At 54.3% G+C, this 27,500-nt stretch overlaps 1 long non-coding RNA gene across 1 annotated transcript in view; it reads right to left on the reverse strand.

The window, feature by feature from the left end:
• Nucleotides 1-27,500, reverse strand: part of LOC126927290 (uncharacterized) — a 29,249-nt gene that overhangs the window by 649 nt on the left and 1,100 nt on the right. The window lies entirely within an intron of this gene.

The raw sequence follows: 27,500 nt of genomic DNA on the forward strand, positions 1-27,500 counted from the left end.
CGTGGCGGACAAAAACGCGAAAATCGAAGATCTCGGGCACGAAAACCAAAATAATAGATAGTGCGAGTGCTAAAAACATAGTGCACACCGAAAGTTTAGTGGAAATTGCCGCAATAAGCGCGAGAAAAGCAAAACAAAGTGCCACGTGCGGGAGGATAGGTTAGCGGACGCGCGGCAGCCATCTTGGGTCGAGCGACCGAAGCGCCGCCGCCCGGGCATTTTGGGAACCAAGAGCACGCTGCTAGGCGGCAAATTCAAATTCAAATTCAAACCCAGGGGTTTTGAACTGTGAAGAGCACGCCGCCGGACTCAGCGCGGGAGTGCTCGCGGGAACAAAGCGCCAACTGAAAGTCCGCGAGGGGGATTCAATACGCCGCTGGACATAGCCACCGGGAAGCGAACAGCCGCAGCGGCAGCCGCAAGAAGCGGCAAGGAGCCGGTGATGCCGACGCTAGGGCACTCGTCGCCAGGCGCAGAGGCCAGAGTGGTCCTCCAACCCCTGAGGAAACAGATGGAAAAGAACGAGGCCACTCCAAGCCCGAGGATACCAGAGAAGACGATGAGAGCAAGCCTGGGGAGAAACAACCCCCCCAGAGATGAGGAGAGATTGGCCGGGGAGGATAAGCGGCAAGTGCCCGATATAAAGGCACAGGCCAGTGACATAGAGAGGAAGGTCACGGCGTTCTGCTTAGACTCGGCCAGGAAAATAAACAAGGAACACGCCGCAGTAATCCTACGGCACTTCAAAGAAATGAGGGGCATTGTTGACGAGCTACTGCTCCATAATAGCTACCTGACAGGCAGGCTAGAGCAGAGTGCCGGAGATGAGAAGAATAAGGAAACGGCGATAATGAACGCCGTCAACAAAGCAACCAGGCGGCTAGAAACAGCCGTCTTGAGAACGACGCAGCAGGAACAGAGGGAGCCGACATATGCCGAAAAAGTAAAGATAACGAGCAACAAGGTCGAGCAGACGGCGGTCAAGCCGCCCAAAAATGTGGTCATAATTCGACCGGAAAGAGAAGGTGGCGAGATTCAAACGAGCGAAGAAGCACTTGACGCGGTGTTCACCCTAGTGAATCCCCGCAAGAGAGGAATCCAAGTTACGGCCGTCCGGAAAATAAAGGGAAACGGCCTAGCCGTTGAGACGACGAAGCCGGAGAGCCTAAAAGAGTTCACCGAGAACTCGAAACTAAAGGAGGCTGGACTAAAAGCTAGCACGCCGCAGCGGAGACCCCCCAGGATGATCATCTACGACGTCCCGAGGGACATTCCAGAGAAGGAGATCCTGGCCTGCATGAGGAAGCAGAACCAAGAAAGACTAAATGAGGACGACGTTGCAGCCATCAAGTTCTGCTTCAGGACCGGCAGAAAGGATCAAGAGGAGACGAACTGGGTCATCGAAGTGCCCCCCCAGGTAAGGGAGAAACTATTGAAAGGTAAGATCTTCCTCTCATGGAATGCCTGCAAAGTTAAAGATTACATAGCAATTAGTCGCTGCTACAAGTGTCAAGGATACGGACACGTGGCAAAATATTGCCGCGTTAACTACGAAATCTGCGCGCACTGTGCAGAAAGTGGGCACAGCACTAAAGAGTGCAAAGATAAGGATGGGCACGCCACCTGCGTAAACTGCAAGAGAGCAGGGAGGAAGGGCGACCACGCAGCTTCCAACGCGAAATGCCCAATGTATACGAAAGCCTTGGAAGCAATAATAGCAAGGACGCAGTATGTATAAAGAGCAACGCAGGGACAGAAGAGGAATTGGGAGGAAAAGGGAAATAAGGATCCTGCAGCACAACATGCAGCGATCCAAAACAACTCCTTATGAGATCCGGACGCAAATGGACGCCGATGGGGATGACATAATATTAATGCAAGAACCATACAGCGTCGATGGGAAAATACCCGGATTCGGCACAGGAGTCGCGATCGCCTGCAGAGGGTCGAAGCACAACCCGCCAATGGCGGCCGTAGGGATAAAATCAGAGACCCTAACGCCCCTCGAGGTCGCCGAACTCTGTACAACACACTGTTCCTGCGTGCAGATAAGCGACGGGGAAACAGAGGTGTACGCGGCAAGCCTGTACTTTCCGCCGACAGGAAACATCGAGGTCGGCGTGCAACAGTTGGAGAAGGTACTACGGTGTCTCAGAGGCAAGAGGATCATCATCGGCCTGGATGCGAACGCAAAATCACCGCTGTGGTGCAGCAGGAGCACCGACGACAGAGGCGAGGCCCTAGAGGCAGTCATAGCGCAGTACGGTCTCCATGTCCTGAATCAACCAGGACAACCCCACACGTTTGAAACAACTCGAGGGCGATCAAACATAGACGTGACGATGGCGAGCCCAGAGGCAATACTCCTTGTAAAGGGCTGGAGGATACGCGAAGATGGTACCTCCAGTGACCACCGGATACTGGAGACGCTCCTCGACTTCGGGACGAGAAGCACCACACCGCAGCTTCAGGAAAGACGCTATAACACGCGAAAAGCCAACTGGGAGGTATTTCAGAGTGCCCTCACAGAGAAAATGGAGGCACTCAAAGAAACAACCCTCCAGCAGGCAGAGGACGTCGAAAGAATGGCCGGGCAACTCCAGGCAACCCTGATAGGTGCCTGCGACACCGCCATCCCAAAGAAGAAATGGTACTACAGGTCAGTACCCTGGTGGACGCCCGAACTCACCAGAGCAAAGAGAAACACCTACCAGGCGAGAAGAAGGTATCAGGGGGCCAGGGACCCCGCTACGAGGGAGCAGGAGAAGCTGCGGTACAGGTCAACACGAAAGGAGTATAAGAGGATGCTGGCAAGAGCAAAAATCCAGAGCTGGCAGGACTTCGTCACCAAAGAGGGTAACAGGGAGCCTTGGGGCATCGCTTACAAAACAGTCGCAAGGAAACTCAGAGGAGAGGAAACAACATCGACGCTGAAGACGCCGCTCGGATATACCTCCAACTGGCGAACGACCGCGGCAGCGATGTTGTCCGCACTTCTACCCGACGACGAGGAAGACACCGAAACGGAGGAGCAGAAGGAAATAAGGCGGAACTCGACAAACCCCCCCAACGTAGAAGACACCCCTGAATTCAGCTTCGAGGAACTCAGTGACGCCGTGAAACGGCTGAGGAAGGGGAAGTGCCCAGGCCCCGACCTGATTGAGGTCGAAATAATCCAACGGGCCTGGGGAAGAATACACCAGGAGCTCCTAAGGCTCATGAACGGCTGCCTCGCCTGGGGAATATTCCCCAAACGGTGGAAGGTCGCAAATGTTATCACCATCCCCAAGGGACCGGATCGGGACAGAAGCAATCCGAAATCCTACAGGCCAATCTGTCTGCTCTCCATGATAGGCAAGCTGCTAGAAAGGCTAATGGCCACCAGGATGGCACCTATCTTCCACGACCACGCGCTCTCCTCCGACAGACAATATGGCTTTCGCCCCGGAAGATCGACGGTGGACGCGATCATCAAGCTCCGCGAGAAAATCGAGCAAATGAGCGAGAAGAGGTACGTCCTCGCAATAGCACTCGATATATCAGGAGCCTTCGACAACGTCTGGTGGCCGAACGTGCTGCACGAGCTCAAAAGAAGAGAATGCCCCGACAACCTGTACCGGTTAACAAGGAGCTACTTCTCCGAAAGAACCGTACAGATTGCTGGGAAAAACGAAGCAGTGAGCAAGCCCGTCACGAAAGGATGCCCGCAGGGATCGGTACTGGGACCAAGTTTCTGGAATCTCGTATTTGATGACCTGCTGGCTGAGCTAGCGGGAAACGCGACAGGGTGCGAACCCATCGCGTACGCGGACGACATCGTGATTCTAATTGCCGGCAACACGAGGAACGAGCTCCAGGAAAAGGGACAGGAGGTAGTTACCCGAGTCTCTACCTGGTGCACCAGGAAGAAGCTAACGTTATCGGCACAGAAAACGGAGATGCTGCTCGTCAAAGGTAAGCTGGACGCGGAGAGGCCACCGATTATTAAGATTAGCGGCAGGAATATAAGGATGGAGCAGGCAATCAAATACCTCGGAGTGCACCTCGAAGGAGGGCTAAAAGTCAACAAGCACGTGGAGGCAATAACAGGTAAGTGTCAAAAACTCTTCAACAGCCTCGCGAGGGTGGCCAAGGCGAAATGGGGACTCGGACACGCGGCCATGCGTACTCTGTACAGAGGGCTGTACGAGCCGATAACCACATACGCCGCAGCCGGCTGGAGCGACCTACTGAAAGGGAAAGCGAGGAGCAAGCTGATAAGGTCACAGAGGATGGCACTCCTCCGAGTGACCAAGGCCTATAGAACCACGTCAACCGAGGCACTGCAGGTTATCGCAGGAGTCATTCCTATTGACCTCCTAGTCGAAATCAGGGCAAGACTCCACAATAAGAAGAGGAGGCGCGACGAAGCGCCCGACAAGAAATCCATTGTCGGCGAGGCGTTAGATAAGTGGCAAGAGCGCTGGCAAACAACGCCAAAGGGCAGGACGACCTTCGACTACTTTGCTAGCATCAAGGACAGACTGGAGAACCGCTGGGTGAGACCCGACCACTACACGACACAGTTCATTAGCGGCCACGGGGATTTCAACGGTAAGCTCAAGTCATTCAACCTCAGCGAATTGGACACATGTGAATGCGGCGAAATAGAAACCGCCCATCACATCTTAGAAGACTGTCCAATCTTCGATGAAGAAAGGCAGGAATTCCGAAATGCACTGGGAGAACTCGATCTGCGCTGGCCGGAAGAAAAGCGGGAGTACGTAACAAAAGACGTATACCCCCACTTCTGTCAGTTTGCAAGGAAAGTACTCCAAGCGAAGGAGGAGAAGAGAAGGAACGCCCTACGAGAAATGGGAGGCGCAACGCAGCCAGGGCGACTGCCAGGAAGAGGATCGACGCAACTGGAGGGGCAGGCAGGCCGGCCTCTAAGGCATAGTCCAAGACTGGCCCAGTGCGTGCCCGTACAACGACGGGAACAAGAGGAAGAAACCAACGAAGAGGGACTCTCCGAAGAAGAAGACGGCGACACCCAATAGTAGAGGAGCAGGAAGGAGACGTAGAAGAAGAAGATAAAACAGCGAAGAAGGGATACACGCACGAAAACACAGGACCCATGACAGGACAATACACAAAACACTGGGAACAGGAAGAGAACTAAGGATAAGAGGACAAGAAAACCAACACGAGCCGGAGATAAGACCTGCGACCGTCAGTGCAGGCGACGCTCACGCAAATGAGTGCCGTGACGGTGCAGGGACAATCGGCTGCAAAGCCAACCTGCTGGGACCGAGCTATATGCTGGCAGCTCCGCCTCCCCGTGGCCCCCGCTGGTAACGGTGCTGCGCGATGCGCGCATCGCGCGGCGCCGGCTAAGCGAGCTGCCGCCCGAAAGGGTAGGTTCAACTTGCCCACTGACCCGAAAGGAGAGGGCAGGGTTTTTCCAAGTCGCGCGCCGACCACCTATGCGCGCCGTTCCCCGGGCATTGGACGTCAGAAAGTAGGATATAAATAACATCTAGCGAAGCCAGTATGAGTGCTATACTCCGGGAATGGCGTGGCCGGCCCAACGGTCGAGCCCCTAATCGCTCAATACTACTTGTCCCTATCTACTTCCCGCAGGGAGGGCTCGCTTTGCGAGCCTATGGGGGCTGGCAAACCCACGTTCCCGCAGCCAGGGGGACCGTCGGGACAAGCGTCCCGTTACGTGAGTCCCTATGTACACCGCAAGGAAGGTTGCCGGCGGAGAGAGGCAGCCTCACTCTCTCCAAGGGGCCTTGGGTAGTAGCGCACCCACGATCCTGATGCCAAGGGTGGGACCGTCGGGGAAAGTTCAGGGTTTGTAGGCGCCCTGTAAGCCCCGCTTACGTGAGTCCCATCTGGGTCTGCCGAGCTCGGTTAGCAGGACGCCGGGCCGGTAGTGACGTGGCCGTACATCCACACGATAGTCCCACCAGCGACTTAGGCTGGTACCACGGGCGGGTCGAGTTATAGCCCGGAGGGAGTAGCGACCCCTCTGCTCGGCCAAAAATGGGTATGGACTCGTGGTGGCAGTGGTTGATGGCCAAGATGCTGGCAAGAGGGCCGAGTTAAGGTGTTCGTCCTACACCGAATGGTCTACGGCGTGTGAGCAGCGTCCCAACTGCTCCGGTACCGTCCCGGTAGACGGTAGGGCTTAGAAAGGGCCCCGTTCGACCTGAGACGAGCGACAGCCCCTGCAGGCCTAGCTAATCCAGGAAGCAGGGCACTGTGTGCCTTGCGCGATGGTTGGGCGTTTACCCAACCCCAATTGGTCCAGGGGACCCGGGTTACTGTATGGACAAAAAGTCTGGGAAAGTACCCGTTACCAAAAATTGCATATATGTATGTCCCTATCTACTGGTTTCCAAGATGGCGGCAAGTGGGACGGACGCGTGCACGTCGCTCCGCAGTCTATAAACGAAAAAACCGGGCAAATTAAAAAGTTCGGGCGTAAAAATTAATTTAAAGCAAAGTGGGAGTGCCGAGGAAAACGTGTAGTTAAAAAGAATCGTGGAGATCGCCGAATTCAGAGCGAAAAAAGCTAATGCAAATCGCCACGTGCGAAAAGTGAGGTTAGCTGACGCGACGGATAGGAAAAACCGAAAAATCAAAGATCTCGGGAGCGAAAAATAATTCAATAGGCAGAGTTAGTGCTTAAAATAAAGTGCATGCAAAAATATTAGTGGAGATTTCCGCAATAAGCGCGGAAAAAGCAAAGTAAGTGCCGCGTGTGCGAAGCGAGGTTAGGCCACGTGGCGGACAAAAACGCGTAAATCGAAGATCTCGGGCACGAAACTAAAATAATAGGTAGTGCGAGTGCTAAAAAACATAGTGCACACCGAAAGTTTAGTGAAAATTGCCGCAATAAGCGCGGAAAAACAAAAGAAAGTGCCGCGTGCGCGAAGTGAGGTTAGGCCACGTGGCGGACAAAAACGCGAAAATCGAAGATCTCGGGCACGAAAACTAAAATAATAGATAGTGCGAGTGCTAAAAACATAGTGCACACCGAAAGTTTAGTGGAAATTGCCGCAATAAGCGCGAGAAAAGCAAAACAAAGTGCCACGTGCGGGAGGATAGGTTAGCGGACGCGCGGCAGCCATCTTGGGTCGAGCGACCGAAGCGCCGCCGCCCGGGCATCTTGGGAACCAAGAGCACGCTGCTAGGCGGCAAATTCAAATTCAAATTCAAACCCAGGGGTTTTGAACTGTGAAGAGCACGCCGCCGGACTCAGCGCGGGAGTGCTCGCGGGAACAAAGCGCCAACTGAAAGTCCGCGAGGGGGATTCAATACGCCGCTGGACATAGCCACCGGGAAGCGAACAGCCGCAGCGGCAGCCGCAAGAAGCGGCAAGGAGCCGGTGATGCCGACGCTAGGGCACTCGTCGCCAGGCGCAGAGGCCAGAGTGGTCCTCCAACCCCTGAGGAAACAGATGGAAAAGAACGAGGCCACTCCAAGCCCGAGGATACCAGAGAAGACGATGAGAGCAAGCCTGGGGAGAAACAACCCCCCCAGAGATGAGGAGAGATTGGCCGGGGAGGATAAGCGGCAAGTGCCCGATATAAAGGCACAGGCCAGTGACATAGAGAGGAAGGTCACGGCGTTCTGCTTAGACTCGGCCAGGAAAATAAACAAGGAACACGCCGCAGTAATCCTACGGCACTTCAAAGAAATGAGGGGCATTGTTGACGAGCTACTGCTCCATAATAGCTACCTGACAGGCAGGCTAGAGCAGAGTGCCGGAGATGAGAAGAATAAGGAAACGGCGATAATGAACGCCGTCAACAAAGCAACCAGGCGGCTAGAAACAGCCGTCTTGAGAACGACGCAGCAGGAACAGAGGGAGCCGACATATGCCGAAAAAGTAAAGATAACGAGCAACAAGGTCGAGCAGACGGCGGTCAAGCCGCCCAAAAATGTGGTCATAATTCGACCGGAAAGAGAAGGTGGCGAGATTCAAACGAGCGAAGAAGCACTTGACGCGGTGTTCACCCTAGTGAATCCCCGCAAGAGAGGAATCCAAGTTACGGCCGTCCGGAAAATAAAGGGAAACGGCCTAGCCGTTGAGACGACGAAGCCGGAGAGCCTAAAAGAGTTCACCGAGAACTCGAAACTAAAGGAGGCTGGACTAAAAGCTAGCACGCCGCAGCGGAGACCCCCCAGGATGATCATCTACGACGTCCCGAGGGACATTCCAGAGAAGGAGATCCTGGCCTGCATGAGGAAGCAGAACCAAGAAAGACTAAATGAGGACGACGTTGCAGCCATCAAGTTCTGCTTCAGGACCGGCAGAAAGGATCAAGAGGAGACGAACTGGGTCATCGAAGTGCCCCCCCAGGTAAGGGAGAAACTATTGAAAGGTAAGATCTTCCTCTCATGGAATGCCTGCAAAGTTAAAGATTACATAGCAATTAGTCGCTGCTACAAGTGTCAAGGATACGGACACGTGGCAAAATATTGCCGCGTTAACTACGAAATCTGCGCGCACTGTGCAGAAAGCGGGCACAGCACTAAAGAGTGCAAAGATAAGGATGGGCACGCCACCTGCGTAAACTGCAAGAGAGCAGGGAGGAAGGGCGACCACGCAGCTTCCAACGCGAAATGCCCAATGTATACGAAAGCCTTGGAAGCAATAATAGCAAGGACGCAATATGTATAAAGAGCAACGCAGGGACAGAAGAGGACTTGGGAGGAAAAGGGAAATAAGGATCCTGCAGCACAACATGCAGCGATCCAAAACAACTCCTTATGAGATCCGGACGCAAATGGACGCCGATGGGGATGACATAATATTAATGCAAGAACCATACAGCGTCGATGGGAAAATACCCGGATTCGGCACAGGAGTCGCGATCGCCTGCAGAGGGTCGAAGCACAACCCGCCAATGGCGGCCGTAGGGATAAAATCAGAGACCCTAACGCCCCTCGAGGTCGCCGAACTCTGCACAACACACTGTTCCTGTGTGCAGATAAGCGACGGGGAAACAGAGGTGTACGCGGCAAGCCTGTACTTTCCGCCGACAGGAAACATCGAGGTCGGCGTGCAACAGTTGGAGAAGGTACTACGGTGTCTCAGAGGCAAGAGGATCATCATCGGCCTGGATGCGAACGCAAAATCACCGCTGTGGTGCAGCAGGAGCACCGACGACAGAGGCGAGGCCCTAGAGGCAGTCATAGCGCAGTACGGTCTCCATGTCCTGAATCAACCAGGACAACCCCACACGTTTGAAACAACTCGAGGGCGATCAAACATAGACGTGACGATGGCGAGCCCAGAGGCAATACTCCTTGTAAAGGGCTGGAGGATACGCGAAGATGGTACCTCCAGTGACCACCGGATACTGGAGACGCTCCTCGACTTCGGGACGAGAAGCACCACACCGCAGCTTCAGGAAAGACGCTATAACACGCGAAAAGCCAACTGGGAGGTATTTCAGAGTGCCCTCACAGAGAAAATGGAGGCACTCAAAGAAACAACCCTCCAGCAGGCAGAGGACGTCGAAAGAATGGCCGGGCAACTCCAGGCAACCCTGATAGGTGCCTGCGACACCGCCATCCCAAAGAAGAAATGGTACTACAGGTCAGTACCCTGGTGGACGCCCGAGCTCACCAGAGCAAAGAGAAACACCTACCAGGCGAGAAGAAGGTATCAGGGGGCCAGGGACCCCGCTACGAGGGAGCAGGAGAAGCTGCGGTACAGGTCAACACGAAAGGAGTATAAGAGGATGCTGGCAAGAGCAAAAATCCAGAGCTGGCAGGACTTCGTCACCAAAGAGGGTAACAGGGAACCTTGGGGCATCGCTTACAAAACAGTCGCAAGGAAACTCAGAGGAGAGGAAACAACATCGACGCTGAAGACGCCGCTCGGATATACCTCCAACTGGCGAACGACCGCGGCAGCGATGTTGTCCGCACTTCTACCCGACGACGAGGAAGACACCGAAACGGAGGAGCAGAAGGAAATAAGGCGGAACTCGACAAACCCCCCCAACGTAGAAGACACCCCTGAATTCAGCTTCGAGGAACTCAGTGACGCCGTGAAACGGCTGAGGAAGGGGAAGTGCCCAGGCCCCGACCTGATTGAGGTCGAAATAATCCAACGGGCCTGGGGAAGAATACACCAGGAGCTCCTAAGGCTCATGAACGGCTGCCTCGCCTGGGGAATATTCCCCAAACGGTGGAAGGTCGCAAATGTTATCACCATCCCCAAGGGACCGGATCGGGACAGAAGCAATCCGAAATCCTACAGGCCAATCTGTCTGCTCTCCATGATAGGCAAGCTGCTAGAAAGGCTAATGGCCACCAGGATGGCACCTATCTTCCACGACCACGCGCTCTCCTCCGACAGACAATATGGCTTTCGCCCCGGAAGATCGACGGTGGACGCGATCATCAAGCTCCGCGAGAAAATCGAGCAAATGAGCGAGAAGAGGTACGTCCTCGCAATAGCACTCGATATATCAGGAGCCTTCGACAACGTCTGGTGGCCGAACGTGCTGCACGAGCTCAAAAGAAGAGAATGCCCCGACAACCTGTACCGGTTAACAAGGAGCTACTTCTCCGAAAGAACCGTACAGATTGCTGGGAAAAACGAAGCAGTGAGCAAGCCCGTCACGAAAGGATGCCCGCAGGGATCGGTCCTGGGACCAAGTTTCTGGAATCTCGTATTTGATGACCTGCTGGCTGAGCTAGCGGAAAACGCGACGGGGTGCGAACCCATCGCGTACGCGGACGACATCGTGATTCTAATTGCCGGCAACACGAGGAACGAGCTCCAGGAAAAGGGACAGGAGGTAGTTACCCGAGTCTCTACCTGGTGCACCAGGAAGAAGCTAACGTTATCGGCACAGAAAACGGAGATGCTGCTCGTCAAAGGTAAGCTGGACGCGGAGAGGCCACCGATTATTAAGATTAGCGGCAGGAATATAAGGATGGAGCAGGCAATCAAATACCTTGGAGTGCACCTCGAAGGAGGGCTAAAAGTCAACAAGCACGTGGAGGCAATAACAGGTAAGTGTCAAAAACTCTTCAACAGCCTCGCGAGGGTGGCCAAGGCGAAATGGGGACTCGGACACGCGGCCATGCGTACTCTGTACAGAGGGCTGTACGAGCCGATAACCACATACGCCGCAGCCGGCTGGAGCGACCTACTGAAAGGGAAAGCGAGGAGCAAGCTGATAAGGTCACAGAGGATGGCACTCCTCCGAGTGACCAAGGCCTATAGAACCACGTCAACCGAGGCACTGCAGGTTATCGCCGGAGTCATTCCTATTGACCTCCTAGTCGAAATCAGGGCAAGACTCCACAATAAGAAGAGGAGGCGCGACGAAGCGCCCGACGAGAAATCCATTGTCGGCGAGGCGTTAGATAAGTGGCAAGAGCGCTGGCAAACAACGCCAAAGGGCAGGACGACCTTCGACTACTTTGCTAGCATCAAGGACAGACTGGAGAACCGCTGGGTGAGACCCGACCACTACACGACACAGTTCATTAGCGGCCACGGGGATTTCAACGGTAAGCTCAAGTCATTCAACCTCAGCGAATTGGACACATGTGAATGCGGCGAAATAGAAACCGCCCATCACATCTTAGAAGACTGTCCAATCTTCGATGAAGAAAGGCAGGAATTCCGAAATGCACTGGGAGAACTCGATCTGCGCTGGCCGGAAGAAAAGCGGGAGTACGTAACAAAAGACGTATACCCCCACTTCTGTCAGTTTGCAAGGAAAGTACTCCAAGCGAAGGAGGAGAAGAGAAGGAACGCCCTACGAGAAATGGGAGGCGCAACGCAGCCAGGGCGACTGCCAGGAAGAGGATCGACGCAACTGGAGGGGCAGGCAGGCCGGCCTCTAAGGCATAGTCCAAGACTGGCCCGGTGCGTGCCCGTACAACGACGGGAACAAGAGGAAGAAACCAACGAAGAGGGACTCTCCGAAGATGAAGACGGCGACACCCAATAGTAGAGGAGCAGGAAGGAGACGAAGAAGAAGAAGATAAAACAGCGAAGAAGGGATACACGCACGAAAACACAGGACCCATGACAGGACAATACACAAAACACTGGGAACAGGAAGAGAACTAAGGATAAGAGGACAAAAACCAACACGAGTCGGAGATAAGACCTGCGACCGTCAGTGCAGGCGACGCTCATGCAAATGAGTGCCGTGACGGTGCAGGGACAATCGGCTGCAAAGCCAACCTGCTGGGACCGAGCTATACGCTGGCAGCTCCGCCTCCCCGTGGCCCCCGCTGGTAACGGTGCTGCGCGATGCGCGCATCGCGCGGTGCCGGCTAAGCGAGCTGCCGCCCGAAAGGGTAGGTTCAACTTGCCCACTGACCCGAAAGGAGAGGGCAGGGTTTTTCCAAGTCGCGCGCCGACCACCTATGCGCGCCGTTCCCCGGGCATTGGACGTCAGAAAGTAGGATATAAATAACATCTAGCGAAGCCAGTATGAGTGCTATACTCCAGGAATGGCGTGGCCGGCCCAACGGTCGAGCCCCTAACCGCTCAATACTACTTGTCCCTATCTACTGGGCATCGCTTACAAAACAGTCGCAAGGAAACTCAGAGGAGAGGAAACAACATCGACGCTGAAGACGCCGCTCGGATATACCTCCAACTGGCGAACGACCGCGGCAGCGATGTTGTCCGCACTTCTACCCGACGACGAGGAAGACACCGAAACGGAGGAGCAGAAGGAAATAAGGCGGAACTCGACAAACCCCCCCAACGTAGAAGACACCCCTGAATTCAGCTTCGAGGAACTCAGTGACGCCGTGAAACGGCTGAGGAAGGGGAAGTGCCCAGGCCCCGACCTGATTGAGGTCGAAATAATCCAACGGGCCTGGGGAAGAATACACCAGGAGCTCCTAAGGCTCATGAACGGCTGCCTCGCCTGGGGAATATTCCCCAAACGGTGGAAGGTCGCAAATGTTATCACCATCCCCAAGGGACCGGATCGGGACAGAAGCAATCCGAAATCCTACAGGCCAATCTGTCTGCTCTCCATGATAGGCAAGCTGCTAGAAAGGCTAATGGCCACCAGGATGGCACCTATCTTCCACGACCACGCGCTCTCCTCCGACAGACAATATGGCTTTCGCCCCGGAAGATCGACGGTGGACGCGATCATCAAGCTCCGCGAGAAAATCGAGCAAATGAGCGAGAAGAGGTACGTCCTCGCAATAGCACTCGATATATCAGGAGCCTTCGACAACGTCTGGTGGCCGAACGTGCTGCACGAGCTCAAAAGAAGAGAATGCCCCGACAACCTGTACCGGTTAACAAGGAGCTACTTCTCCGAAAGAACCGTACAGATTGCTGGGAAAAACGAAGCAGTGAGCAAGCCCGTCACGAAAGGATGCCCGCAGGGATCGGTACTGGGACCAAGTTTCTGGAATCTCGTATTTGATGACCTGCTGGCTGAGCTAGCGGGAAACGCGACAGGGTGCGAACCCATCGCGTACGCGGACGACATCGTGATTCTAGTTGCCGGCAACACGAGGAACGAGCTCCAGGAAAAGGGACAGGAGGTAGTTACCCGAGTCTCTACCTGGTGCACCAGGAAGAAGCTAACGTTATCGGCACAGAAAACGGAGATGCTGCTCGTCAAAGGCAAGCTGGACGCGGAGAGGCCACCGATTATTAAGATTAGCGGCAGGAATATAAGGATGGAGCAGGCAATCAAATACCTCGGAGTGCACCTCGAAGGAGGGCTAAAAGTCAACAAGCACGTGGAGGCAATAACAGGTAAGTGTCAAAAACTCTTCAACAGCCTCGCGAGGGTGGCCAAGGCGAAATGGGGACTCGGACACGCGGCCATGCGTACTCTGTACAGAGGGCTGTACGAGCCGATAACCACATACGCCGCAGCCGGCTGGAGCGACCTATTGAAAGGGAAAGCGAGGAGCAAGCTGATAAGGTCACAGAGGATGGCACTCCTCCGAGTGACCAAGGCCTATAGAACCACGTCAACCGAGGCACTGCAGGTTATCGCAGGAGTCATTCCTATTGACCTCCTAGTCGAAATCAGGGCAAGACTCCACAATAAGAAGAGGAGGCGCGACGAAGCGCCCGACGAGAAATCCATTGTCGGCGAGGCGTTAGATAAGTGGCAAGAGCGCTGGCAAACAACGCCAAAGGGCAGGACGACCTTCGACTACTTTGCTAGCATCAAGGACAGACTGGAGAACCGCTGGGTGAGACCCGACCACTACACGACACAGTTCATTAGCGGCCACGGGGATTTCAACGGTAAGCTCAAGTCATTCAACCTCAGCGAATTGGACACATGTGAATGCGGCGAAATAGAAACCGCCCATCACATCTTAGAAGACTGTCCAATCTTCGATGAAGAAAGGCAGGAATTCCGAAATGCACTGGGAGAACTCGATCTGCGCTGGCCGGAAGAAAAGCGGGAGTACGTAACAAAAGACGTATACCCCCACTTCTGTCAGTTTGCAAGGAAAGTACTCCAAGCGAAGGAGGAGAAGAGAAGGAACGCCCTACGAGAAATGGGAGGCGCAACGCAGCCAGGGCGACTGCCAGGAAGAGGATCGACGCAACTGGAGGGGCAGGCAGGCCGGCCTCTAAGGCATAGTCCAAGACTGGCCCAGTGCGTGCCCGTACAACGACGGGAACAAGAGGAAGAAACCAACGAAGAGGGACTCTCCGAAGAAGAAGACGGCGACACCCAATAGTAGAGGAGCAGGAAGGAGACGAAGAAGAAGAAGATAAAACAGCGAAGAAGGGATACACGCACGAAAACACAGGACCCATGACAGGACAATACACAAAACACTGGGAACAGGAAGAGAACTAAGGATAAGAGGACAAGAAAACCAACACGAGCCGGAGATAAGACCTGCGACCGTCAGCGCAGGCGACGCTCACGCAAATGAGTGCCGTGACGGTGCAGGGACAATCGGCTGCAGAGCCAACCTGCTGGGACCGAGCTATATGCTGGCAGCTCCGCCTCCCCGTGGCCCCCGCTGGTAACGGTGCTGCGCGATGCGCGCATCGCGCGGCGCCGGCTAAGCGAGCTGCCGCCCGAAAGGGTAGGTTCAACTTGCCCACTGACCCGAAAGGAGAGGGCAGGGTTTTTCCAAGTCGCGCGCCGACCACCTATGCGCGCCGTTCCCCGGGCATTGGACGTCAGAAAGTAGGATATAAATAACATCTAGCGAAGCCAGTATGAGTGCTATACTCCGGGAATGGCGTGGCCGGCCCAACGGTCGAGCCCCTAATCGCTCAATACTACTTGTCCCTATCTACTTCCCGCAGGGAGGGCTCGCTTTGCGAGCCTATGGGGGCTGGCAAACCCACGTTCCCGCAGCCAGGGGGACCGTCGGGACAAGCGTCCCGTTACGTGAGTCCCTATGTACACCGCAAGGAAGGTTGCCGGCGGAGAGAGGCAGCCTCACTCTCTCCAAGGGGCCTTGGGTAGTAGCGCACCCACGATCCTGATGCCAAGGGTGGGACCGTCGGGGAAAGTTCAGGGTTTGTAGGCGCCCTGTAAGCCCCGCTTACGTGAGTCCCATCTGGGTCTGCCGAGCTCGGTTAGCAGGACGCCGGGCCGGTAGTGACGTGGCCGTACATCCACACGATAGTCCCACCAGCGACTTAGGCTGGTACCACGGGCGGGTCGAGTTATAGCCCGGAGGGAGTAGCGACCCCTCTGCTCGGCCAAAAATGGGTATGGACTCGTGGTGGCAGTGGTTGATGGCCAAGATGCTGGCAAGAGGGCCGAGTTAAGGTGTTCGTCCTACACCGAATGGTCTACGGCGTGTGAGCAGCGTCCCAACTGCTCCGGTACCGTCCCGGTAGACGGTAGGGCTTAGAAAGGGCCCCGTTCGACCTGAGACGAGCGACAGCCCCTGCAGGCCTAGCTAATCCAGGAAGCAGGGCACTGTGTGCCTTGCGCGATGGTTGGGCGTTTACCCAACCCCAATTGGTCCAGGGGACCCGGGTTACTGTATGGACAAAAAGTCTGGGAAAGTACCCGTTACCAAAAATTGCATATATGTATGTATGTATGTCCCTATCTACTAGTTTCCAAGATGGCGGCAAGTGGGACGGACGCGTGCACGTCGCTCCGCAGTCTATAAACGAAAAAACCGGGCAAATTAAAAAGTTCGGGCGTAAAAATTAATTTAAAGCAAAGTGGGAGTGCCGAGGAAAACGTGTAGTTAAAAAGAATCGTGGAGATCGCCGAATTCAGAGCGAAAAAAGCTAATGTAAATCGCCACGTGCGAAAAGTGAGGTTAGCTGACGCGACGGATAGGAAAACCGAAAAATCAAAGATCTCGGGAGCGAAAAATAATTCAATAGGCAGAGTTAGTGCTAAAATAAAGTGCATGCAAAAATATTAGTGGAGATTTCCGCAATAAGCGCGGAAAAAGCAAAGAAAGTGCCGCGTGTGCGAAGCGAGGTTAGGCCACGTGGCGGACAAAAACGCGTAAATCGAAGATCTCGGGCACGAAACTAAAATAATAGGTAGTGCGAGTGCTAAAAAACAGAGTGCACACCGAAAGTTTAGTGAAAATTGCCGCAATAAGCGCGGAAAAACAAAAGAAAGTGCCGCGTGCGCGAAGTGAGGTTAGGCCACGTGGCGGACAAAAACGCGAAAATCGAAGATCTCGGGCACGAAAACTAAAATAATAGATAGTGCGAGTGCTAAAAACATAGTGCACACCGAAAGTTTAGTGGAAATTGCCGCAATAAGCGCGAGAAAAGCAAAACAAAGTGCCACGTGCGGGAGGATAGGTTAGCGGACGCGCGGCAGCCATCTTGGGTCGAGCGACCGAAGCGCCGCCGCCCGGGCATCTTGGGAACCAAGAGCACGCTGCTAGGCGGCAAATTCAAATTCAAATTCAAACCCAGGGGTTTTGAACTGTGAAGAGCACGCCGCCGGACTCAGCGCGGGAGTGCTCGCGGGAACAAAGCGCCAACTGAAAGTCCGCGAGGGGGATTCAATACGCCGCTGGACATAGCCACCGGGAAGCGAACAGCCGCAGCGGCAGCCGCAAGAAGCGGCAAGGAGCCGGTGATGCCGACGCTAGGGCACTCGTCGCCAGGCGCAGAGGCCAGAGTGGTCCTCCAACCCCTGAGGAAACAGATGGAAAAGAACGAGGCCACTCCAAGCCCGAGGATACCAGAGAAGACGATGAGAGCAAGCCTGGGGAGAAACAACCCCCCCAGAGATGAGGAGAGATTGGCCGGGGAGGATAAGCGGCAAGTGCCCGATATAAAGGCACAGGCCAGTGACATAGAGAGGAAGGTCACGGCGTTCTGCTTAGACTCGGCCAGGAAAATAAACAAGGAACACGCCGCAGTAATCCTACGGCACTTCAAAGAAATGAGGGGCATTGTTGACGAGCTACTGCTCCATAATAGCTACCTGACAGGCAGGCTAGAGCAGAGTGCCGGAGATGAGAAGAATAAGGAAACGGCGATAATGAACGCCGTCAACAAAGCAACCAGGCGGCTAGAAACAGCCGTCTTGAGAACGACGCAGCAGGAACAGAGGGAGCCGACATATGCCGAAAAAGTAAAGATAACGAGCAACAAGGTCGAGCAGACGGCGGTCAAGCCGCCCAAAAATGTGGTCATAATTCGACCGGAAAGAGAAGGTGGCGAGATTCAAACGAGCGAAGAAGCACTTGACGCGGTGTTCACCCTAGTGAATCCCCGCAAGAGAGGAATCCAAGTTACGGCCGTCCGGAAAATAAAGGGAAACGGCCTAGCCGTTGAGACGACGAAGCCGGAGAGCCTAAAAGAGTTCACCGAGAACTCGAAACTAAAGGAGGCTGGACTAAAAGCTAGCACGCCGCAGCGGAGACCCCCCAGGATGATCATCTACGACGTCCCGAGGGACATTCCAGAGAAGGAGATCCTGGCCTGCATGAGGAAGCAGAACCAAGAAAGACTAAATGAGGACGACGTTGCAGCCATCAAGTTCTGCTTCAGGACCGGCAGAAAGGATCAAGAGGAGACGAACTGGGTCATCGAAGTGCCCCCCCAGGTAAGGGAGAAACTATTGAAAGGTAAGATCTTCCTCTCATGGAATGCCTGCAAAGTTAAAGATTACATAGCAATTAGTCGCTGCTACAAGTGTCAAGGATACGGACACGTGGCAAAATATTGCCGCGTTAACTACGAAATCTGCGCGCACTGTGCAGAAAGTGGGCACAGCACTAAAGAGTGCAAAGATAAGGATGGGCACGCCACCTGCGTAAACTGCAAGAGAGCAGGGAGGAAGGGCGACCACGCAGCTTCCAACGCGAAATGCCCAATGTATACGAAAGCCTTGGAAGCAATAATAGCAAGGACGCAATATGTATAAAGAGCAACGCAGGGACAGAAGAGGACTTGGGAGGAAAAGGGAAATAAGGATCCTGCAGCACAACATGCAGCGATCCAAAACAACTCCTTATGAGATCCGGACGCAAATGGACGCCGATGGGGATGACATAATATTAATGCAAGAACCATACAGCGTCGATGGGAAAATACCCGGATTCGGCACAGGAGTCGCGATCGCCTGCAGAGGGTCGAAGCACAACCCGCCAATGGCGGCCGTAGGGATAAAATCAGAGACCCTAACGCCCCTCGAGGTCGCCGAACTCTGCACAACACACTGTTCCTGCGTGCAGATAAGCGACGGGGAAACAGAGGTGTACGCGGCAAGCCTGTACTTTCCGCCGACAGGAAACATCGAGGTCGGCGTGCAACAGTTGGAGAAGGTACTACGGTGTCTCAGAGGCAAGAGGATCATCATCGGCCTGGATGCGAACGCAAAATCACCGCTGTGGTGCAGCAGGAGCACCGACGACAGAGGCGAGGCCCTAGAGGCAGTCATAGCGCAGTACGGTCTCCATGTCCTGAATCAACCAGGACAACCCCACACGTTTGAAACAACTCGAGGGCGATCAAACATAGACGTGACGATGGCGAGCCCAGAGGCAATACTCCTTGTAAAGGGCTGGAGGATACGCGAAGATGGTACCTCCAGTGACCACCGGATACTGGAGACGCTCCTCGACTTCGGGACGAGAAGCACCACACCGCAGCTTCAGGAAAGACGCTATAACACGCGAAAAGCCAACTGGGAGGTATTTCAGAGTGCCCTCACAGAGAAAATGGAGGCACTCAAAGAAACAACCCTCCAGCAGGCAGAGGACGTCGAAAGAATGGCCGGGCAACTCCAGGCAACCCTGATAGGTGCCTGCGACACCGCCATCCCAAAGAAGAAATGGTACTACAGGTCAGTACCCTGGTGGACGCCCGAACTCACCAGAGCAAAGAGAAACACCTACCAGGCGAGAAGAAGGTATCAGGGGGCCAGGGACCCCGCTACGAGGGAGCAGGAGAAGCTGCGGTACAGGTCAACACGAAAGGAGTATAAGAGGATGCTGGCAAGAGCAAAAATCCAGAGCTGGCAGGACTTCGTCACCAAAGAGGGTAACAGGGAACCTTGGGGCATCGCTTACAAAACAGTCGCAAGGAAACTCAGAGGAGAGGAAACAACATCGACGCTGAAGACGCCGCTCGGATATACCTCCAACTGGCGAACGACCGCGGCAGCGATGTTGTCCGCACTTCTACCCGACGACGAGGAAGACACCGAAACGGAGGAGCAGAAGGAAATAAGGCGGAACTCGACAAACCCCCCCTACGTAGAAGACACCCCTGAATTCAGCTTCGAGGAACTCAGTGACGCCGTGAAACGGCTGAGGAAGGGGAAGTGCCCAGGCCCCGACCTGATTGAGGTCGAAATAATCCAACGGGCCTGGGGAAGAATACACCAGGAGCTCCTAAGGCTCATGAACGGCTGCCTCGCCTGGGGAATATTCCCCAAACGGTGGAAGGTCGCAAATGTTATCACCATCCCCAAGGGACCGGATCGGGACAGAAGCAATCCGAAATCCTACAGGCCAATCTGTCTGCTCTCCATGATAGGCAAGCTGCTAGAAAGGCTAATGGCCACCAGGATGGCACCTATCTTCCACGACCACGCGCTCTCCTCCGACAGACAATATGGCTTTCGCCCCGGAAGATCGACGGTGGACGCGATCATCAAGCTCCGCGAGAAAATCGAGCAAATGAGCGAGAAGAGGTACGTCCTCGCAATAGCACTCGATATATCAGGAGCCTTCGACAACGTCTGGTGGCCGAACGTGCTGCACGAGCTCAAAAGAAGAGAATGCCCCGACAACCTGTACCGGTTAACAAGGAGCTACTTCTCCGAAAGAACCGTACAGATTGCTGGGAAAAACGAAGCAGTGAGCAAGCCCGTCACGAAAGGATGCCCGCAGGGATCGGTACTGGGACCAAGTTTCTGGAATCTCGTATTTGATGACCTGCTGGCTGAGCTAGCGGGAAACGCGACAGGGTGCGAACCCATCGCGTACGCGGACGACATCGTGATTCTAATTGCCGGCAACACGAGGAACGAGCTCCAGGAAAAGGGACAGGAGGTAGTTACCCGAGTCTCTACCTGGTGCACCAGGAAGAAGCTAACGTTATCGGCACAGAAAACGGAGATGCTGCTCGTAAAAGGTAAGCTGGACGCGGAGAGGCCACCGATTATTAAGATTAGCGGCAGGAATATAAGGATGGAGCAGGCAATCAAATACCTCGGAGTGCACCTCGAAGGAGGGCTAAAAGTCAACAAGCACGTGGAGGCAATAACAGGTAAGTGTCAAAAACTCTTCAACAGCCTCGCGAGGGTGGCCAAGGCGAAATGGGGACTCGGACACGCGGCCATGCGTACTCTGTACAGAGGGCTGTACGAGCCGATAACCACATACGCCGCAGCCGGCTGGAGCGACCTACTGAAAGGGAAAGCGAGGAGCAAGCTGATAAGGTCACAGAGGATGGCACTCCTCCGAGTGACCAAGGCCTATAGAACCACGTCAACCGAGGCACTGCAGGTTATCGCAGGAGTCATTCCTATTGACCTCCTAGTCGAAATCAGGGCAAGACTCCACAATAAGAAGAGGAGGCGCGACGAAGCGCCCGACGAGAAATCCATTGTCGGCGAGGCGTTAGATAAGTGGCAAGAGCGCTGGCAAACAACGCCAAAGGGCAGGACGACCTTCGACTACTTTGCTAGCATCAAGGACAGACTGGAGAACCGCTGGGTGAGACCCGACCACTACACGACACAGTTCATTAGCGGCCACGGGGATTTCAACGGTAAGCTCAAGTCATTCAACCTCAGCGAATTGGACACATGTGAATGCGGCGAAATAGAAACCGCCCATCACATCTTAGAAGACTGTCCAATCTTCGATGAAGAAAGGCAGGAATTCCGAAATGCACTGGGAGAACTCGATCTGCGCTGGCCGGAAGAAAAGCGGGAGTACGTAACAAAAGACGTATACCCCCACTTCTGTCAGTTTGCAAGGAAAGTACTCCAAGCGAAGGAGGAGAAGAGAAGGAACGCCCTACGAGAAATGGGAGGCGCAACGCAGCCAGGGCGACTGCCAGGAAGAGGATCGACGCAACTGGAGGGGCAGGCAGGCCGGCCTCTAAGGCATAGTCCAAGACTGGCCCAGTGCGTGCCCGTACAACGACGGGAACAAGAGGAAGAAACCAACGAAGAGGGACTCTCCGAAGAAGAAGACGGCGACACCCAATAGTAGAGGAGCAGGAAGGAGACGAAGAAGAAGAAGATAAAACAGCGAAGAAGGGATACACGCACGAAAACACAGGACCCATGACAGGACAATACACAAAACACTGGGAACAGGAAGAGAACTAAGGATAAGAGGACAAGAAAACCAACACGAGCCGGAGATAAGACCTGCGACCGTCAGTGCAGGCGACGCTCACGCAAATGAGTGCCGTGACGGTGCAGGGACAATCGGCTGCAAAGCCAACCTGCTGGGACCGAGCTATATGCTGGCAGCTCCGCCTCCCCGTGGCCCCCGCTGGTAACGGTGCTGCGCGATGCGCGCATCGCGCGGCGCCGGCTAAGCGAGCTGCCGCCCGAAAGGGTAGGTTCAACTTGCCCACTGACCCGAAAGGAGAGGGCAGGGTTTTTCCAAGTCGCGCGCCGACCACCTATGCGCGCCGTTCCCCGGGCATTGGACGTCAGAAAGTAGGATATAAATAACATCTAGCGAAGCCAGTATGAGTGCTATACTCCGGGAATGGCGTGGCCGGCCCAACGGTCGAGCCCCTAATCGCTCAATACTACTTGTCCCTATCTACTGAGATTCCCTCTGTCCCTATCTACTAGTTTCCAAGATGGCGGCAAGTGGGACGGACGCGTGCACGTCGCTCCGCAGTCTATAAACGAAAAAACCGGGCAAATTAAAAAGTTCGGGCGTAAAAATTAATTTAAAGCAAAGTGGGAGTGCCGAGGAAAACGTGTAGTTAAAAAGAATCGTGGAGATCGCCGAATTCAGAGCGAAAAAAGCTAATGTAAATCGCCACGTGCGAAAAGTGAGGTTAGCTGACGCGACGGATAGGAAAAACCGAAAAATCAAAGATCTCGGGAGCGAAAAATAATTTAATAGGCAGAGTTAGTGCTTAAAATAAAGTGCATGCAAAAATATTAGTGGAGATTTCCGCAATAAGCGCGGAAAAAGCAAAGAAAGTGCCGCGTGTGCGAAGCGAGGTTAGGCCACGTGGCGGACAAAAACGCGTAAATCGAAGATCTCGGGCACGAAACTAAAATAATAGGTAGTGCGAGTGCTAAAAAACATAGTGCACACCGAAAGTTTAGTGAAAATTGCCGCAATAAGCGCGGAAAAACAAAAGAAAGTGCCGCGTGCGCGAAGTGAGGTTAGGCCACGTGGCGGACAAAAACGCGAAAATCGAAGATCTCGGGCACGAAAACTAAAATAATAGATAGTGCGAGTGCTAAAAACATAGTGCACACCGAAAGTTTAGTGGAAATTGCCGCAATAAGCGCGAGAAAAGCAAAACAAAGTGCCACGTGCGGGAGGATAGGTTAGCGGACGCGCGGCAGCCATCTTGGGTCGAGCGACCGAAGCGCCGCCGCCCGGGCATCTTGGGAACCAAGAGCACGCTGCTAGGCGGCAAATTCAAATTCAAATTCAAACCCAGGGGTTTTGAACTGTGAAGAGCACGCCGCCCGGACTCAGCGCGGGAGTGCTCGCGGGAACAAAGCGCCAACTGAAAGTCCGCGAGGGGGATTCAATACGCCGCTGGACATAGCCACCGGGAAGCGAACAGCCGCAGCGGCAGCCGCAAGAAGCGGCAAGGAGCCGGTGATGCCGACGCTAGGGCACTCGTCGCCAGGCGCAGAGGCCAGAGTGGTCCTCCAACCCCTGAGGAAACAGATGGAAAAGAACGAGGCCACTCCAAGCCCGAGGATACCAGAGAAGACGATGAGAGCAGGCCTGGGGAGAAACAACCCCCCCAGAGATGAGGAGAGATTGGCCGGGGAGGATAAGCGGCAAGTGCCCGATATAAAGGCACAGGCCAGTGACATAGAGAGGAATGTCACGGCGTTCTGCTTAGACTCGGCCAGGAAAATAAACAAGGAACACGCCGCAGTAATCCTACGGCACTTCAAAGAAATGAGGGGCATTGTTGACGAGCTACTGCTCCATAATAGCTACCTGACAGGCAGGCTAGAGCAGAGTGCCGGAGATGAGAAGAACAAGGAAACGGCGATAATGAACGCCGTCAACAAAGCAACCAGGCGGCTAGAAACAGCCGTCTTGAGAACGACGCAGCAGGAACAGAGGGAGCCGACATACGCCGAAAAAGTAAAGATAACGAGCAACAAGGTCGAGCAGACGGCGGTCAAGCCGCCCAAAAATGTGGTCATAATTCGACCGGAAAGAGAAGGTGGCGAGATTCAAACGAGCGAAGAAGCACTTGACGCGGTGTTCACCCTAGTGAATCCCCGCAAGAGAGGAATCCAAGTTACGGCCGTCCGGAAAATAAAGGGAAACGGCCTAGCCGTTGAGACGACGAAGCCGGAGAGCCTAAAAGAGTTCACCGAGAACTGGAAACTAAAGGAGGCTGGACTAAAAGCTAGCACGCCGCAGCGGAGACCCCCCAGGATGATCATCTACGACGTCCCGAGGGACATTCCAGAGAAGGAGATCCTGGCCTGCATGAGGAAGCAGAACCAAGAAAGACTAAATGAGGACGACGTTGCAGCCATCAAGTTCTGCTTCAGGACCGGCAGAAAGGATCAAGAGGAGACGAACTGGGTCATCGAAGTGCCCCCCCAGGTAAGGGAGAAACTATTGAAAGGTAAGATCTTCCTCTCATGGAATGCCTGCAAAGTTAAAGATTACATAGCAATTAGTCGCTGCTACAAGTGTCAAGGATACGGACACGTGGCAAAATATTGCCGCGTTAACTACGAAATCTGCGCGCACTGTGCAGAAAGTGGGCACAGCACTAAAGAGTGCAAAGATAAGGATGGGCACGCCACCTGCGTAAACTGCAAGAGAGCAGGGAGGAAGGGAGACCACGCAGCTTCCAACGCGAAATGCCCAATGTATACGAAAGCCTTGGAAGCAATAATAGCAAGGACGCAATATGTATAAAGAGCAACGCAGGGACAGAAGAGGACTTGGGAGGAAAAGGGAAATAAGGATCCTGCAGCACAACATGCAGCGATCCAAAACAACTCCTTATGAGATCCGGACGCAAATGGACGCCGATGGGGATGACATAATATTAATGCAAGAACCATACAGCGTCGATGGGAAAATACCCGGATTCGGCACAGGAGTCGCGATCGCCTGCAGAGGGTCGAAGCACAACCCGCCAATGGCGGCCGTAGGGATAAAATCAGAGACCCTAACGCCCCTCGAGGTCGCCGAACTCTGCACAACACACTGTTCCTGCGTGCAGATAAGCGACGGGGAAACAGAGGTGTACGTGGCAAGCCTGTACTTTCCGCCGACAGGAAACATCGAGGTCGGCGTGCAACAGTTGGAGAAGGTACTACGGTGTCTCAGAGGCAAGAGGATCATCATCGGCCTGGATGCGAACGCAAAATCACCGCTGTGGTGCAGCAGGAGCACCGACGACAGAGGCGAGGCCCTAGAGGCAGTCATAGCGCAGTACGGTCTCCATGTCCTGAATCAACCAGGACAACCCCACACGTTTGAAACAACTCGAGGGCGATCAAACATAGACGTGACGATGGCGAGCCCAGAGGCAATACTCCTCGTAAAGGGCTGGAGGATACGCGAAGATGGTACCTCCAGTGACCACCGGATACTGGAGACGCTCCTCGACTTCGGGACGAGAAGCACCACACCGCAGCTTCAGGAAAGACGCTATAACACGCGAAAAGCCAACTGGGAGGTATTTCAGAGTGCCCTCACAGAGAAAATGGAGGCACTCAAAGAAACAACCCTCCAGCAGGCAGAGGACGTCGAAAGAATGGCCGGGCAACTCCAGGCAACCCTGATAGGTGCCTGCGACACCGCCATCCCAAAGAAGAAATGGTACTACAGGTCAGTACCCTGGTGGACGCCCGAACTCACCAGAGCAAAGAGAAACACCTACCAGGCGAGAAGAAGGTATCAGGGGGCCAGGGACCCCGCTACGAGGGAGCAGGAGAAGCTGCGGTACAGGTCAACACGAAAGGAGTATAAGAGGATGCTGGCAAGAGCAAAAATCCAGAGCTGGCAGGACTTCGTCACCAAAGAGGGTAACAGGGAACCTTGGGGCATCGCTTACAAAACAGTCGCAAGGAAACTCAGAGGAGAGGAAACAACATCGACGCTGAAGACGCCGCTCGGATATACCTCCAACTGGCGAACGACCGCGGCAGCGATGTTGTCCGCACTTCTACCCGACGACGAGGAAGACACCGAAACGGAGGAGCAGAAGGAAATAAGGCGGAACTCGACAAACCCCCCCAACGTAGAAGACACCCCTGAATTCAGCTTCGAGGAACTCAGTGACGCCGTGAAACGGCTGAGGAAGGGGAAGTGCCCAGGCCCCGACCTGATTGAGGTCGAAATAATCCAACGGGCCTGGGGAAGAATACACCAGGAGCTCCTAAGGCTCATGAACGGCTGCCTCGCCTGGGGAATATTCCCCAAACGGTGGAAGGTCGCAAATGTTATCACCATCCCCAAGGGACCGGATCGGGACAGAAGCAATCCGAAATCCTACAGGCCAATCTGTCTGCTCTCCATGATAGGCAAGCTGCTAGAAAGGCTAATGGCCACCAGGATGGCACCTATCTTCCACGACCACGCGCTCTCCTCCGACAGACAATATGGCTTTCGCCCCGGAAGATCGACGGTGGACGCGATCATCAAGCTCCGCGAGAAAATCGAGCAAATGAGCGAGAAGAGGTACGTCCTCGCAATAGCACTCGATATATCAGGAGCCTTCGACAACGTCTGGTGGCCGAACGTGCTGCACGAGCTCAAAAGAAGAGAATGCCCCGACAACCTGTACCGGTTAACAAGGAGCTACTTCTCCGAAAGAACCGTACAGATTGCTGGGAAAAACGAAGCAGTGAGCAAGCCCGTCACGAAAGGATGCCCGCAGGGATCGGTACTGGGACCAAGTTTCTGGAATCTCGTATTTGATGACCTGCTGGCTGAGCTAGCGGGAAACGCGACAGGGTGCGAACCCATCGCGTACGCGGACGACATCGTGATTCTAATTGCCGGCAACACGAGGAACGAGCTCCAGGAAAAGGGACAGGAGGTAGTTACCCGAGTCTCTACCTGGTGCACCAGGAAGAAGCTAACGTTATCGGCACAGAAAACGGAGATGCTGCTCGTCAAAGGCAAGCTGGACGCGGAGAGGCCACCGATTATTAAGATTAGCGGCAGGAATATAAGGATGGAGCAGGCAATCAAATACCTCGGAGTGCACCTCGAAGGAGGGCTAAAAGTCAACAAGCACGTGGAGGCAATAACAGGTAAGTGTCAAAAACTCTTCAACAGCCTCGCGAGGGTGGCCAAGGCGAAATGGGGACTCGGACACGCGGCCATGCGTACTCTGTACAGAGGGCTGTACGAGCCGATAACCACATACGCCGCAGCCGGCTGGAGCGACCTATTGAAAGGGAAAGCGAGGAGCAAGCTGATAAGGTCACAGAGGATGGCACTCCTCCGAGTGACCAAGGCCTATAGAACCACGTCAACCGAGGCACTGCAGGTTATCGTAGGAGTCATTCCTATTGACCTCCTAGTCGAAATCAGGGCAAGACTCCACAATAAGAAGAGGAGGCGCGACGAAGCGCCCGACGAGAAATCCATTGTCGGCGAGGCGTTAGATAAGTGGCAAGAGCGCTGGCAAACAACGCCAAAGGGCAGGACGACCTTCGACTACTTTGCTAGCATCAAGGACAGACTGGAGAACCGCTGGGTGAGACCCGACCACTACACGACACAGTTCATTAGCGGCCACGGGGATTTCAACGGTAAGCTCAAGTCATTCAACCTCAGCGAATTGGACACATGTGAATGCGGCGAAATAGAAACCGCCCATCACATCTTAGAAGACT

Source organism: Bombus affinis, unplaced genomic scaffold (genome assembly GCF_024516045.1).
Source record: "Bombus affinis isolate iyBomAffi1 unplaced genomic scaffold, iyBomAffi1.2 ctg00000082.1, whole genome shotgun sequence".
Lineage (NCBI taxonomy): Eukaryota > Metazoa > Arthropoda > Insecta > Hymenoptera > Apidae > Bombus > Bombus affinis.